The sequence below is a fragment of the Silurus aristotelis genome, assembly GCF_946808225.1.
Source record: "Silurus aristotelis genome assembly, chromosome: 28".
NCBI lineage: Eukaryota > Metazoa > Chordata > Actinopteri > Siluriformes > Siluridae > Silurus > Silurus aristotelis.
The window spans coordinates 6,672,000-6,685,418 of record NC_139601.1 but is presented as its reverse complement, the minus strand read 5'-3'; the positions used below and the strand labels follow the sequence as shown (position 1 = coordinate 6,685,418).

The window sequence follows — 13,419 nt, the reverse complement described above, 5'->3', positions numbered from 1 at the left end:
TGATGCGAACGGAAATAACAGGGATTAAAACATCTTTGTCATCACTTGCGCCTCTCTCTCGCTCTCTCTTCTCATTCTTGCTTTCTTCTTTCTTCATTCTCTCTCTCTCTCTCTCTCACTTCTGTTCTCCCTTGCACATATTCATCTCTTAATGTCGTCTCGTTCTGCTGGTTGCTCTATTCTCTTTGGAACCAGGGATGAGATCTTTCTTGGGCTGAAGGGAATTTTTTTTTAAAATAAGTAGGGGATTATTTTTAAAGTAGCCTTTTTGTGCCAGCATGTTTGTTTCATTTCAGCACATCTTTGAAGACGAAATGAAACACATAAATACAGTCCATTACATCTGCATTTGGGCTTCTTTTATTATTATTACTTTTTTTTTACTGAGTTCAGGCTTCCAGACCCACAAGCAAGCAGTGACATTTATTACTTGTTTTTTTTCTCTCAGCTGGTTTTTCTTTTCTCTCAGCGTACCCTTACCCCACCCACCCCCCTCCCCTACCATAACCCTCCAACCACCTCACTTAATTACACAGTGGGCGTGCTCAGGCCTCCCATATGTTGTTTCAGAGTCACTCTTCGTTTACACATCTGCTTTACAGCCAGCATGTGAAAATGTTGGTCAAGCCATGCGTTTTTTTTTGTTGTTTTTTTCGAGACGCTTCAACACGAGCTTCTCGAATTTGCTCAAAACCATAATTGGCAGATGAAGAAGATAATTGCTGGAACACAGGCAGGATTAAAAACTTTCCAAAAAAGTAAAATAAGTAGCACTGGCAGGGTCTAGGACGTGTGTGTGTGTGTGTGTGTGTGTGTGTGTGTGTGTGTGTGAGAAGGTGCGTTTTTATATATTTGTAGAGACCGCCAATGTATTTGGCTTGTCCCTAATAAAAAAATGTATTTACAAACAAGAAAAACCTAAAAAAGCCAAAAATGTTCTGCTTTTCAGTAACTGCACGATAAGGGTTATAGGTAAATGTAAACATAGCGTTAGCTAGTTGCTTTAATAATTATGTCAGTGGAAGGTCCTTGCATGTATAGTAGGGCAGACGTGTGTGTGGTCCGCATTGGTGTGTGCGAGAAAGCGCCTGGATGAACCCATGTCCGCTGAGAGATTTCGCAGAAGGGAGACCAACTAACTCATCAGTGGTGTCTATTCTCTGTGTCTCCCTCCCTCTCGTCCTCCCTCTCTCTACGGAGAAAGACAGATCTGAAGAGGCTACGCAAGGCCCCTGCTTAATTAATTATTTAATTATCTAATCAAGGCAGGATGAAGAGCATCTCCTTAAACCAGTGTTAATTATGGAACAGCTGGGGCAGGGTGCTGGAGGAATACTGAAATGAGGCCTGGCATGCTCTAATTTTTCTTCTCGCTTGCCCACACACTCTCGTCGGTGAGCAAGCCGACTGGCCAGCAGGGAGCGCAGGGCCTCCGCTGGAACACTTAAAAAAAAAAAAAAAAAAAAAAAGAATCAGGCATGAATTCGCTGCTATTATCCAATAAGCCCAGTATTGGGCAGTGCTAGATCAGTGGGTAAGGTTCTGTTCTAGTGACCAGGTTATGAATTCAGAACCCAGGACTGCCTAAGAGCTTTCGTTCAGCTCTTGAACAAGGACATTTCCCATCAAATGCTCTGTACTCGGATTAGACTTGGCTTGACTTGTAGATTGAAGTGTTCACTATAGAAAAGCTTGTAAATGTAAATCAAGTGTGAAAGAGGGCAAAGAAATCAAGCAGGAGCATGAGATTATAAAGATTAAGGACTGACTAAGTGTCTGACTTTTTTTTTTTCACAATGAACAGGTTTAAAAAATTATTTTAAATTATTGTTTATCTTGATTGGGACTTTTGTTTTAGAAGCTATTTGTTTAGCTGTTCTTACTAGCCAAATAGATCCTCATCAAGTGTGAGTTAGGTGCACATTTTTGCACATCCAGCTCATTTAAATTGAACAAAAAAACAAAAAAAGTTACTTGACACTTCTACTGGCTCATGGTGTTGTTCTTGACAGATCGGTCTCTATATATCCCTGTTCCAGCTAGAGAGCTAGCTTAGATCAGCTTCTGGCTCACATTTGTGTTTTTCTATGCTGTATTCTAGCTGCTGGGCATTTATGACTTTTGCTTTTTGGTTTTAGCTAGCATGCAACAGCTGGTAATATTCTCTGCTTTTTCAGTTATATGAATGAGATTTTATGCCTAACACTTCTGCAAACAAGGCAAAGAATTATATTTTTAGAATCACAAATATTTTGGTTCCACACACATTGTTACACATTTGGTGTTAACCTACCCTATTTAGTGAAAAATGAGAGGTAAGATTGAGAACAGTTTCCAACATCCTACAGTTTTATGCATTTTTCAGATGACATCTAAAGTTACTGTTATAGCCAGTCATAAGGAAGAAGTGGAATTCAATTTATTTGACTCTGATATTTTCCGAGCCCACTGTAGTAATATATTATCTGGTAAAAACCTACTTGACTGTGATTACCGTAACTTTGTACTGTAATACATTGCAACGTTAAACATCTTAACAATTGGCATGTTTAAACTAATAAAAGGGTGAGCTATGCTGAAGTATACACGATCTACATTATTAGCAGCATTTAAAGAAAGCTAAGATAAACTAGCTAGCTTGTTTACACACAGTTTCAGCTGTAATTGATCCGCAAACCCACAAAAATCTTTTTTATCCAATTTGTCAGTTTAAAAAGTTCCTAAGTCAGAGGCATTCTGAGTAATGCAATGAAGTAGGGATTAACTGTGCATTTTGAAACTACACAGAGTTACCAAGGCAAAAAGAAACCCAACTTATGCAACGCATACGGGTGGTTAAAAAAATTTATTTCAACCTTTCCCATGTCACCCTGTGTAATAGCATACTTTTACTACAATTCAGAAACGAATGGCGTTCCTTGCTGCTGCCGAAATGGATACATGAATTACGTTAAATGAGAACCTGTCGTGAGACCACAAGCGTAACTTCACAGTTCTCATGACAGTTTGCATGGAGTAAGGGTTCTCTCACTTTGTGTCTGTAACAATAGAAAACTCTACTTAAAAAAGGTATAATGTGCAGAAGAATGGAACACTGAACTGCATGAATGATCAAAATATAGTTCTTATTAGATCAGTATTTTTATTTGATTCATATAAGTACATACAAAAGCAATTATGATTTACTTAAGTAGAAATGTTAAGGGAGAACCTTTACCGGTGTAAAGTTGCACTGAAAAGGATTTGGACTTTTACTCAGATACAGGAGTGATGCACTGCCTCCACCACTGGATATACTGTAACAGTACCGGAGCTTTTGTATTGCAAAAACTCAAAAGATCTGGCTAGATAATCAGGTTTACTCAGCTTTACTTAGCTCTCAGGTTGAATGAAGTTAAGCCACGATATCTCCACAGGTTTTAGTTTGCATACTTTTGTGATTATTACCACAACTTAAAATGGAACATACCTGATCAATTGATCCATGATGCTCGGATGTTGCTGAACTGTAAATTTGTGGCAGGAAACTGTATTTATTTCTGAACTGTGATATTTTGTTCAAAAACAAGAAGTGAAGCTGAAAAAAAAAACAAAAAAAACAAAAAAAAAACAATAAATGTATAAGTACTTTGCTTTAATTATAATAAACGTAAGTTGCAAAAAGCATCTTAGCAATGTTTACAATGCAGCTCGATTGCTAATCGGGAAAATGTTTCCACAATGCCTCTTTTGTTATATCTGTTTTTAATATTCCACTTTCTTCTTGCCTAGACTCCTCCAGATATAAATTTGCTTTCTGAATGTAGTCTTTTGTGTTTCTTGGCTAAGCAGTGACCAAAAAATTCACAGATTAAATTTACATTGGTCTTTTAAAAGGTAAAATCCACTTAAACATCTACGCTGGAGCCGAGTGGCCCAATGGGTAGTCACATTTATTTAAAATACACATAAATAAAGGCAAAGGAAACAAAGTCTGTAAACCTAGAGACAAAGAGTAATGGTTTTTGGAGACATGGAGACAGGTGTTAAATAATAGGTGCAGGATTGTGTGTGTGTGTGTGTGTGTTGTTGGGGGTCATCCAAGTCCAAGTCAGTGTATCTTTTCTAAAAAAAAAAATAAAAAAAATACATAAATAAATAAAATGTGCTAAATGACACCACTGGGAACCGCTACATGAAAATACATTTACAAACATTATCACACACACTGAGAATGTACAGATCCATTGCAGGGAAATAGCAGGGCTTTAGAGTTTAGTGAAACTACAGTCTAAAGTTAATTTCGTGACAAAAACTGTTTAGTTTAACTGAGATTAATTACTGCCCCTCCCCAAATTTACCAGACAACAAGTGCTGAATAGTGTGTTCTTGTTTTTTTACTTGTTCTACACTTTACAGTGTCTAGGCTGAGGCTGACACTGTAGGCTACGCTGACAATAATAAGGTTGAAATGTCTGGCTCTATAAATATAATAATATACAGTACTGCACAAAAGTTTAAGGCAAATGTCAGAAAAATAAATACAAATAAAAATAAAATTTTTTCTCTTAATTTTTTTTTTTAACAATTTACTAAATGCAAAGAAAGCAAACACAGAAAAAGATCTACCGTAATTTCCAGACTATTAAGTGCACCCAAATATAAGCTGCACCCACGAATTTTACAAAGATTTTGATTTTAAACATAAATAAGCTGCACCTGTCTATAAGCTGCAGGTGTCTACATTAAAACTAATAAACTTTACACAGTGTAAGTGTAAGACAGCGAAAGACAGTGACTGTTACACAGTGTTTGTATCTTAACAGCAGCCTACCAAGAAAGTCATTGTTCACTGTCTTCCTTCTTCCTTTCACAACATTTTCTCTCGAGAGTTTATCTTTTGGCATCGTCGTGCGTTTAAAAATCACCATCGGTGAAGCTTTTCTCCCGATGCCGTGCAGCTCAGAACACAGGTGGTGTTTTTTTTCATGCCCGGTTGTTTTCAGCGTGACGAATGATTGCATTTCCTGTAGACAGTCCGAGTGAGCGGCAGGTCAAACGTCAGAGGAACCTCATCCATATTTATGATGTGCTGCGGCCCGATTTAGTGGGAGCGCATCTGATATAAAGAGTTTCATTGGTTCACCTGAACCCGTTCGGCAATTTCATTGGTCTAATGTTATGGGGATCAGTTCTTTGGCTTGAAGCTTGTGAAACCGGGAAAAACCCAGGAAAAATCCATAAATTAGCCGCTTCTTGTTAAAGCCGCAGGGTTCAAAACGTGGGGAAAAAGTAGCGGCTTATAGTCCAGAAAAATACGGTAATCAACAAGTCTGACTACCGTTTTGCTTTCAATTCTAAAACTTGCACACTATGTATACTTGAACAAAGTCAGGGATTCTGTAGGATCAGATTCAGGTGTATGATAAATCAATTATACCAAGCAGGTTATAATGATCATTTTGTTTTATATGAGGAATGAAACAGTTATTAACTGAAACAGAAACAGCTGTGTAGAAGGCTTAAATTTGGTTGAGAAAAAGCCACACTCTTTTACTAAGGTTAGCTTTTGAAAGACAATTTCATGTCACAGGACATACACCAAAGCAAGAGTGAGCACAGCAACAAGGCCCTAGGTAGTTATACCACATCAGCAAGGTCTCTTCCAGGCAAAGATTGCAGAGCAGACTGGGGTCTCAAGATGTGCTGTTCAAGATATTTTAAAGAAGAAGGGAAGGGTTGAGAACCTTACATGCAATAGTCAGCCAAGGAAACGTAATGCAGCAGATGAAAGAGAACAGAATACAATACAATAAATCCAATGTGGAAACAAGGCTGAGTGACTCAACTATGCATGAAAACTGGGATGCAGAAAAACGGCAGCAGGTGCTCTAAACATGAGTAAAAATCTTAAATATTTGGCTGTAGCTGGAGGCAGGTTGTGTGCCAAAGACCTGGAGAGCTCTCAGACACCACTGAAGCATGGTGAAGGTTCCTTGCAAGTTTGGGGCCGCATTTCTGCAGATGGAGTAAGAGGTTTTTCAGGAATAACAGTGTCCTCAATGCTGAGAAAGATACTTATCTATCATGCAATACCATCAGGGAGGCATTTGAAAGGCCCCAAGCTAATTTTTTGACAACCACAAAAAATACAGCCAATGTCATCAAGAACAATAACTGCCAGATTTTAGGCAACCTACATCAACAGAAGATCTGTGCTTAGTTCTCCTAAATGCTTGGAACAACCTATTTGTAAAGTTCCTTAAAAAACTGTGCAAGTCTACCTAGAAGAATTGATGCTCTTTTGCAGGTAAATCACACTAAATATTGATGAACACTTTTCATTTTGGAAAGTATTATTATTTTATAGCATTTCTTCACACTTGCCTGCAACATTTGCACAGTACTGTATATAACAAGAAATATATCTTCTTTGAACAAACTAGTACTTATTAAGACATACACACACATATATATATATATATATTTATAAAACCCTAACCCTGTCAAAAGTTTGGAAACAGTCTTTTATCATTTTTAAAACTCTTGCTCATCACTTTTGTTTCTATGCAACACAATAGACAAAAGGCAAAAAAAAAGAGAGAATTGGACAATGAAGGACTGGAAGGATGTTCTGTGGACAGAGGAGTCCAAATGGGACATTTTTGGCTTCAACAGAAGAACTTATGTAAAATGGAGAACAGGATAGAAGATGCAAGCCTCACACCTACAATCAAACATGGAGAAGAAAGGGGTTGGAGACTTATTTCAGGTGAAAAAAATACTAAAGTTTAATTCTATACTTCAACACCATGCAATTCCACCTGGACTGCAGTTAAGTGGAACCAACTTCACCGTAACTGACTCTACGGTAGTGTACCAGTGACTGTGATAAGTAGGAGTAAAGGACGATAGTGGAAAATACTGTATGGACATAGTTGAGGACTACAAAATACTTGGGGGTGTTAACGGTACTGGACTTATAACACTGAAGTACTTTACAGGAAGGGCCAGAGCTACCTCTATTTTCTAAGAAGGCCTTCAACATCTGCCAGATGATGCTGAGACTGTTGTTGCATCATTACACTGTGGCATACTGGGGAAGCAGGCTGAGAGTGGCAGACACAAACAGACTTAATAGACTGATCCACAAGGCCAGCGATGTTGTTGGGGAGGAGCTGGACTCCAAAGTACATTCCATCCTGGACAACTCCTCTCACCTACTACATAAGGTGTATGCTCAGTGACCGACTCATACAACCACGATGCAGCACAAAACACCACAGGAGATCATTTCTGCCTGTGGCTATCAAACTATATAACTCCTCTCTCAGAGTGTTAAAAAGCTGGTACACAATATAGATATAGTATAGTTATAGATTTTTATGCCACACATATATAATGTTAATATCTTGGGCAATTTATGTGAAACCATTTCAGTGCGATAACTGGTACATGTGCAACAACTTGTATAACTGAATCGTTGTAGTCTGACTTTTTTCTGCCATTTGTTTTACTGCTGCTATACATTTGTACAGTATATTTCAATAAGATTGGAAATGTATCGATTGTACAGCATCTATACTTAATACATAACAATATGTACATGTGATATTTTATTATTATTATTATATATTTATCTTATTTATATTTTACTTGTTTTTTTATTTAGAGAGCAGTAAAAAGTGGGCTGGAGGGTTATCTCTCATGGAATGACCTGACCAGTCACCATACTTTAATCTTATTAAACTACTCTGGGATGATCTGGATCCCAAGGTCAGAAAAATCTCCAACTAGTGAAGAACAAGTTTTACAAGAGGCTTGGCATAGTATTTTAGGTGAATGTTTGTAGAAACTGTCCGGATGCCAAGAGTGCTTAAACTGTTATTAAATGCTAAGGGAGGATTGAAATGAAAATAAAGTTCATTTATATATTTGTTTGGTCAAAGTAAATCCTAATACTGTTAGATTTCATATTTTGTTGCCTAGAAACAAAAGGCTCTCAAAAACCATAAAAGATGTTTCCAAACTGTTTAAAGGCTCTTTAAAGCTTAATTTGATAAAAAAAAATAATGCAAATAAAACCACTTTATCAAGTGTAGTTAGTAAAGTTTATTGCATTTTAAGTTTATAAGCTTATGGTGCAAATGAATAACGCTTATGACTTGAATATTCAGATAAATGTATGCTTACTACATATATAATATTATATAAATAATAACAAAATATATAATAACTAAGTGCATTCCAATATCACTGTATGTTAAAGAAAGTTTGCATAACTTTTAAAAACGTTACTTTGCAAAAAAACAAAAAACAAAAACAAAAAAAAAAAGTTCCACTTGAGAAAATAAAAATGGCAGTGTCATAGCGCTGAGAAATTAAATCGCTCAGACAAATCTCGTTTTGATTAACAGACCTTGAGTTTATTACTGACTCACTCAATTACTGCAAGTCCTTGTGTATATTTTGTAGTGATGTTGGTTTTCTATATCCCACCAGCTTGGATGAATGAATAAATTGATAAATACATTTTAAAAAGTACAAACGCATTTCTAGCTTGACAGATTAAGAGCTTCTTCTAGTTTGCTGATTATTATCCGATGGGAATATTTCCCAGAATCCTTCAGCATCTTGTCTGAGCCAGACACTTAAAACGTATAATGTAATATATCCAGAACGATGACGATGCAAGAGAGATCATTTCACAGATGTACACACAAACACCTGAATTGTTTTCAAAGTCGAAAAGCACGCATGGGCACATGCTGTATGCTTAAAGCAATTGATCTATTCTTTCTTTATCTCCTCCTCACAGGTGGAGTGAGTTTGCGCTCGTCAGTCTTTCCGCATCGTATTGGGTATGGCGTTGCTTTTTCTTTTTCCATTTCGCACAGCCAAGCTTACCACACAAAGATACAAAGAACGAATCAAGCCTTCTGTCAAAACAGCAGCTCTGTCTGCTTACTTTAGAGACGGCATAACCCCCTGCCTCGCACAATAGAAATAAGCACTGGATTAACTCTTTATGTCAGTTCTTGGGATCAGAATATCCCAGCTATTCCTCACCTCATGCACTCAGATAAAAGATGCGTCACTCACTTGCAAACCTGATCCTGAATGCTATCATCATTCACTGCAAGTAGAGTGGATCTTTGTTTGTAAAGTAGTAAACTCTACAATTTGTATAGGCATATACACTATATGGACAAAGGTTTGTGGACACCTGACCATAGGATTTGTATGTGCCTTTTTGGACATCCCATTCCACATTTAGTCCCAATTTACTATTATAATATCCTTTATTCTCCTGGGAAGATGTTCCACTAGATTTTGGAATATGCTTGAAAACTTTTTTGCTCATTCATCCACAAGGGCATTTGTGAAGTCGGATACTGATGTAAGGTGAGGAGGCCTGGGGTGGAGTCAGTCTTCATATTCATCCCACAGTTGTTCAATTGTGTTGAGGTCAGAGCTCTATAGCAGGCCATTCAAGATCTCCCACTCCAGTCCCATGTAAGCCATATTCACGATTCGAGATTGTTTTTGTTGCAAAATACAACTTGCAGCGGAATGAAAACCCGATCGGCCACTTAGAAATCGTGCATTAAGTAAAAGGTCTATGAGTATAAAATAAAAAAAGGATAGGAAAAAAAAATTAGTAAGAGAAGATATGAGGAAAATGTATTATATAACAACAAGGTGGCATTTAAAAAATCGTGCAAATATATTTAAATGTGCAAATGAGGTACAAGGTACAACATGTAATGGAGCATATTCTTCTTGTATAAGAATATCTTCATGTCATCTTCACGCTTTTTGTCATGCTGAAACAGGTTCAAGTGAAGAGAAAATTAAATGCCACTGCATCCAAAAACAACCTATAAAATTGTGTGCCTCCAACTTTGTGGTAACAGTTTGGGATGAAACATTATATGGGTGGAAAAGTCTAGTGTCCCAATATGTTTGTGCAAACAGTGTATTTAGATATAAATCTGAAATTAAATATGAACTTTACCACTATGCCCATAGACACTATGAAATACACTGATGGAAAAACCCAGAGAAATGAAATGAAAATCATCATCATGTTGTTAGATTTCTGGCTCTGACCGTTCCTCAACCGCAGCTGTGCCAATATAATAATATTCTTAGTAATAAATAGAAAAAGTTTTGCAGTTTCCCAATTGAGCTATGAGATAAATCTTCACAAACCTGAAATCAAAATGCTGCAACCATTCTACTATGCTGTAAGGGGAAAAAAAAAGGTAGCCATGGACTACCCGGTGAAGCACTCTTGATGCCGCAGAAGTGATTGCTGTATTAATTGCCTCTCTCATTCCTCCACAAGGTCACCCTATGTCCAACGGAAGATAAGACAAAGCAATTCTTTTGTCCTACACTGGAGCACAGCACATCACAAAGTTACTCAGGCTGAACCAATGGGTCTGAAGTGGGGCGCTGAGAAGCAGAGGGCATGGAGTGGCTCACCGTTCAAGTGTCTTGACAGATGCAATAATACAGGCCTCATTAAAAAGGTACGAGATGCCTTTGCTGGCCTGTGTAAAGCCTCTGGTCCACTATACTTGAAGACTAGACTTTGAAAGATGATCAGCAGCACTGAAACATTTCAGAAGCAGCTCTAAAGCTCTGTGAGGACTGGGTAAGTCATAGTAGTGCATTTGTTATGTAAACCATCGGTTGTTGGAATGTATCAAACATATCATTGCTGTTGTAGCCAATTAAATGCATTTATTTAGATTATTTATTCAGTAGCATCTAAATAAAAAAGCATTGTATTTTCATAGCTGCTCTTTTTTTTTGGTTCTTTTATCAAGTGAAATGGCGTAGCGTGTCTAACGACCAAAAGAATTTTCAAAGAGAATTAGACTGAGAAGTTTGCATTTCTTAGTCTTCAGATCTCTTCATTCTTTCATTCCAAGTTAAACTGAAGTCTCTTATTTATAGCTGTGACCTAATCATCAACATTGAAGCCCCTAAATGTGACTGTTGTTACCATTCAGTCATGTTATGCTGCTTCTTTAGACGTTTTGTAAGCGAGGAATTTTATGTAGCTGAACCTTCACAAATTTCACATGAATAGCCCTGATATAAGAATATACTTAGAATATTCCAGCTCAATAGTCGCATGCTTATCCATTTCTTTTCTAATAAAGAATTTCAGCAGACTTAAAGAAAATAAAGGCAGAGGAAGATCATGTATGGAATTTCTGCCTATTGAATCCCTGACTAAATGTGCGAGACAATTGCAAGTACTCTTAAGTCATCCAAGTTATCTCGGTCTCTCTCTGCACTCTCGAACCCATGCCTGAGGGGAAGTGAGAAAATCCTAATTCCCACCTGACAAAGGGGCATATTGGACATGTTCTTCAGCTTAGTGCCCATAGTGCTGAATAACTTAAAGCACTTATTTCAAAAGTGGAGATGGACAGCTAAGGTCATTACTTTTGACGACTTGAAGAGTAGAAGTTCCGAAGAAATAGAAACTGCTCCGCACCCCTACTTTTATTATACATAAGCATGTACATTTGTGTAATTTTACACGGATTATAGAATTATATATATTTTTTAAAAGCAATCCAAAAAAGAAGGGCATATCCGATTTTTACTGCTTACCCGTGTGAGAGTTAGTGTATTTTAACTAGCATAAAAAAGGTTTATTTAAGGAATTGAATCCAAAGGGAAATATGCAGAACAAAGCAACTGAGAACGGACTCCCGAGACCTCCTTCCTTCCAGTTCAACAAGGTGTTCAATGTCAGTGGCTTTCTATATTGAAATATTATTTGATTTGAAATATTTCCTGGTCCACCCATTTGTCTTGGCACCATTTCGTGACAAGGCCAAATACCTGCTTAATACTGGAAACTCTACTGGACTTGGTTCCTATTTTGAACTGAGGAATTTTTAGCAATGGGGTTATGCCAGGAACCATGTAGGTTTTATTCTTTAATATCATGATGAACATAGTCCAGGATGTGCAGTACGAAGATGACTCTGATGTTTTCAGTTGTGGGAAAATCTTCAGATCTTTTGCATAACTTTTACAAGCGTATATTTTTACATTTATTGGACTTAATTTGGTCAGGGGTATGCTTTCGGGGATGGGAGGAAACTAGAAAACCCAGAGGAAACTGCACACAGACATTTACCTGAGCTTATAATCAAACTAGGTGACTATAAAAGCTACCCACTGAATCACCATGCAACATTTAACTACATAGAATCTGATTCCAAATAAAAACAAAATAAATAATAATAATAAAGGTTGTTCAATTGCTCTCAATGTTTTGTTAAAATATTAGCTTTTTTGGCTCAGTGGCTTATAGAGTTTGTTGGATAGAAAATGTGTAATAAAAAGTGTTAGATAAATAACGTTTTTAATGATGACACTTATTTAAATGCCAAATTTCTTTGCAGACAGATTACATACTTCAGCATGTTCACGTCTAAGAGCCCAGTGGATGAATACTCAGTAGCCCTGTAGCATTTACTTCAGTAATAACCTGATTTTCCCAAGTGGTATTGCATTCACATTTGGGCCAGGCTCTTTTTTTTTATCAGCTCTAGTGAGAGACAATGATAAATTGGAGGATAACACAACTGATAGTTACATGATGTATTCTATTGCAAGCGACTTGAATTGAGCATGAAATCCTATTGAAAAAACTGCTTTTAAAAGAAAAAAAAAAATAATACCAGTGTTGACATGCTAGAATGGAGTTATTGAGAAATAAGCATTAGAATTTGTCAGTAAAATATTTCCTACATGGATTTGCCATTAAATTGTCCAGTTTTCTTCCCATCTCAGACAGCTCAGTGTAAATGTGTGTCCAGCTGTCTAGTCCAGAGCTTTATCCTACTAAAGATGGATCAAGTAGTTCTTTTGACTCTCCCAACACTATATATCAGTCTGTACTGTTCAGGATTGCCTAAATATTCTCTAAAAACAGACATGGAAAGGACAATACAAGCCAGTTCCACATAGAATAGTTTTTTCTTTTGTTTAATCCATAGCCTCCACATCCTACAGGTTGAAATGAGTGAAAGGATGTAAAATCTTTTCTCTCTATTATTATTTATTATTTCGATTATATTGTAGTGGATGTCAGAAGGTGAAGACTTATTCTAGATTATTATTACCAATTTTAATTCATTGTTATCCAAGAGCCACTGAGTGACTTGTGTATACTTTGTACTTTTCCTTCACAATGGGCTGATGTAAATTTATTATTTTCAATACTCATATTCACTAAATATTCATTTTGTGTGATGAGAAGCAGCAACATTTACTGTAAAAAATATACTTACCCAATTCCAGATATGTTGGCACCTTTCCAAACACCCCCCCCCCCATGTAAAAAATACAAGGAATAAATGCTTTACATTTAGTGTATAAAACAGGATCATTATATAGTGG

At 36.9% G+C, this 13,419-nt stretch overlaps 1 long non-coding RNA gene across 1 annotated transcript; it reads right to left on the bottom strand.

Moving 5' to 3' along the window:
* Positions 1-541: 541 nt before the first annotated feature.
* Positions 542-13,341, bottom strand: LOC310722334. Its single transcript, XR_014532333.1, has 3 exons — positions 13,311-13,341; positions 3,470-3,577; positions 542-1,443 (listed from the first exon to the last, which is right to left on the bottom strand). It is a non-coding gene; the product is annotated as an uncharacterized lncRNA (long non-coding RNA).
* Positions 13,342-13,419: the final 78 nt, after the last annotated feature.